Genomic DNA, 3933 nt, shown 5'->3' on the forward strand with positions numbered 1-3933 from the left:
GCTACTCCTGTCACCCAGTGGTGCAGCGCCCCCTGCGGGTCCTTCCGTAGTCTTGCTCTCATGCTGGCCCTGGGGTCCTGGGGTAGATATGGCCGAGCAGGGACTCCAGGTCCCGGGACAGGATCCTGGTGTCCCTGGCCCCGCTGTCGCCTGAGTCTGTGCTCAGGGAGACGCTGCACGGGCCCATCCACGTGCGCACTTCGAGAGCCGCCAGGAGGGGTGTCCGTGCTCACGTGGGACCGCAGGCTGCACCGTCAGGGTCCCTGGGCCGTCCTGCTGCTGGGCCCATGGGCAGTTCTCAGCCGTCGCCTATGGATTCCCGGTCATGCCTCCCGGCCCCTGAGGTGCCTCCAGCCTGGGCCGAGGGCCTCCCTGCCGTAGATGTCTCCCCACCCCTGCAGCCCCGTCTGGTAGCCGCTGCTCCTCCCTCCTCGCCTCCCTACCTGGATGTGGCCGGCCCTACCCTGCCCTGGCCTCCTCTGTCCGCACTCACCTCCCAGTGAGCTCACCCAGTTCCCGGGCCTGACACGTCCTGGACCCCGGCTCCCATGTCCCGCTGCCTCCTTGGCGTGGACACTTGCAGCCTAACAGGCATCTCAGGCGTAACCCAGCCCTCGCCGATTCGGGGCCCCTGGGCTGCCCCTTCCCACTAAGTCAGTTCACGATTGATGCTCCGTTCACTCAGCCATTTATCATTCACATATCATCTGTCGCTCTCTCCCTCTCTCCACCCGCCCCCCTCCACCAGCCCCGATGTTTAGTGTTCCCCCAGACCAGAGCCTCTGCCCCAGCTCAGACAGTGCAGCGCCAGGCACCCAGTCAGGCCCAAGTCCTCATGCCATCTTGGCCCCTGTCCTGTGTTTATATTGAGGGACAGGGGAGGGCGCTGCGGAGGAAGGCCATCCAGTGTCCACCAAGAAGCCTTAAGCTTCTCCTGATCTCTGACCCATCCATCCCTCGTGGGGAGTGAGTCCAATCTCCCACCTACACGCACTCTCTTAGCCAAGCCCAGCGGCTCCCCCTTTAAAACAGATCTAGAATCTGACTCGTGTCCCTGCCAACCACCCGGGACTGGGTCGGCCCTCCTCACTGGTCTCCCAGGCGACGTAGGTCACGTCGGCGTGCGTCATCCCACTGCGCCTGTGTGACTTCAGGGACGCGTGCACGTGGGAACAGAACCTTTTCACTTTTCAAAACGTGGGCTTACACCACCATGGTCCCAGCTGCCACTCCGTACGTCGGAAGCTTTCTGAGTCGGTGCAGTGCCTGTGCGTCTGTGCGGCTCACGTTTAACTGGGGAGGCGGCTCCTCTTTTGCTCCCACAAACAGCCGCATGACTCACCGTGCACTTGTGTGGTTTGCAGACACACGCGGACCTGGAGGCCAGGTCCCGGAGGTGGAAGCGCTCGTCGTATTCACGGGTCATTTGATAGATTCTCCCAAACGTCCTTCCGCACAGGCTGTGCCGGTTTACACTGCATTTCCCCCGACTGCCCGTGAGCCCGGCTCTTCGCATGTTACCCTGGGCCGTCGTAAGTCCTCTTCCGTGCGGCTCCGACCCTCGGCGGCTGTTCCCCAGGTGCCCTGTCACTTCCTCACGGTCTGTGAAAGCTCTTCACACATCCTGGGCCTCCAGCTCCAGCCTAGACATTATAAACATCCGTCTGCTGCGTGTCTTTGGGCTTTAAGGGGGCTGGACTCTCTTAAGACTTTTCCATTTTTTTGGTTGTCAAATCTCTAACTCTCTTCTGTGTTTTCAACCCAAGTATTAAAAACAGAGAAATGAATGAATGAAGGGAGAAACTAACCTCAGAGTGTCCCTATCCCATCCAGCCAAATCTAAGCATTATGGCTTGTCGGGACTGGTCTTGCTTTTCCTCCTTTCTCCACGTTAAATCATAAAATAAAAAGAGGTCTATGGGCGCGCGCGCGCGCGAGAGAGAGAGAGAGAGAGAGAGAGAGAGAGAGAGAGAGCGCAACACCAATGTGTTCCGTTATTTTGCCCTCATTGGTTGGTTCCTGTCGGTGACCTGACCCAGGATCGAACCAGAAACCTTGGACATGGGGATGACGCTCTAACCAACGGAGTTACCTGGCCGGGCCCAGAATTCTGTGTGTTTATATTGAGGGACAGGGGAGGGCGCTGGGGAGGAAGGCCATCCAGTGTCCCCCAAGAAGCCTTAAGCTGCTTCTCCTGTCTGACCCATCCATCCCTCGTGGGGAGTGAGTCCAAAGGTCCATGTTTGTCAGAACTGAGGAACCCAGGGCTCACAGCCCCCCAGGGCGACTCTGTGGCCCGTAACAGCACAGAGCTCCTACCCATCCGTGTCCTGGAGAGACTGTCGGACACGCTCAGACACTGCTGTTCTCACAACTGCATGAAGTAAACCCGAGACACCATTTTCCACCCACCGATTGGCCAGATGAAGATGACGGGTGGCGAGTCTGGGAAACGGCGCTTCCTTCCACCTGCCTTCCGCTTCTCCGCCAGGTGACCTAGCAGGATCTTTCCAACGCAGAGTGCACGCCTTCAGGTCTCTCAGGACTTTCTCTTGAAGCAGAACGTACAGAAAAGTGCTCGAATCCTACGTGAACAGCTTGGTGAATTCCTCCAGAAAATGAACCAAAAATGAACCATGCCCGAGCCACCAGCACCCAACATGTTTGTCAGAATTGAGGAACCCAGGGCTCACAGCCCCCGCAGGGCGACTCTGTGGCCTGTAACAGACAGAGTCGTACCCATCCGTGTCCTGGAGAGACTGTCGGACACACTCAGAAGCTGCATTCTCACAACTGCGTGAAGTAAACCCGAGACACCGTTTTCCACCCACTGATTGGCCAGATGAAGACGACGGGTGGTGCCCACCGCTGGCGAGTCTGGGAAACGGCGCTTCCTTCCACCTGCCTTCCGCTTCTCCGCCAGGTGACCTAGCAGGATCTTTCCAACGCAGAGTGCACGCCTTCAGGTCTCTCAGGACTTTCTCTTGAAGCAGAACGTACAGAAAAGTGCTCGAATCCTACGTGAACAGCTTGGTGAATTCCTCCAGAAAATGAACCAAAAATGAACCATGCCCGAGCCACCAGCACCCAGAACAGAAACGAGCAGCAGCCCTAACTGGTTTGGCTCAGTGGATAGAGCGTCGGCCTGCGGACTGAAGGGTCCCAGGTTCAATTCCGGTCAAGGGCATGTACCTTGGTTGCAGGCACATCCCCAGTAGGGGGCGTGCAGGAGGCAGCTGATCGATGTTTCTCTCTCATCGATGTTTCTAACTATCCCTCTCCCTTCCTCTCTGTAAAAAATCAATAAAATATATTAAAAAAAAACAAAAACGAGCAGCAGCCCAGCCCCCAAGCGACCCACAGCCTGGTTCCTCACAGCAGGGCCCGGTGCCGATCATTCTAGAGCTTAAAAAAAAAAAAGCTCTTCCTTTGCTCAGCATCTGTTGCATGGAGCTGCGGCTTACGTTCTGTTGTGCGAAGGAATCCCTGTCCATCTATCCTTTTGTCGATGGGAGCTGGTGTGGTTCCCGTTACAGAAATGCTGCTCGGACACAGCACCTGCACGAACACGTGCGTTTGGTGGAGCCTGTGTCCAGGAGCGGAGCGGTGGGGCCACAGGACTCGCATGTGTTCCCTTTCAGCAGATTCTTTGAAATTGGCTTCCAGAGTCCGTTTACCCATTTGTGCTCCCACCAGCACGTCTGAGCTGCACACACTGACGGGACTGTCAGTAGCTGTTGTTTAAGCCATTCTAATGGTATTTATTTTGGCTTTAATGGCATTTTTATGACTAATGGTGCCAAGCAGTTTTTCATGAGCTTATTAACCATTTATATGCTTTTTGTAGTTATATTAAATATTTTGCCTCTTATAAAGGGGCTGTTTGTGTTATTGATTTGAAAGTTATTTATATAATATATAGTTTATATATTT

This window comes from Myotis brandtii, unplaced genomic scaffold (assembly GCF_000412655.1).
Source record: "Myotis brandtii unplaced genomic scaffold, ASM41265v1 scaffold114, whole genome shotgun sequence".
Lineage (NCBI taxonomy): Eukaryota > Metazoa > Chordata > Mammalia > Chiroptera > Vespertilionidae > Myotis > Myotis brandtii.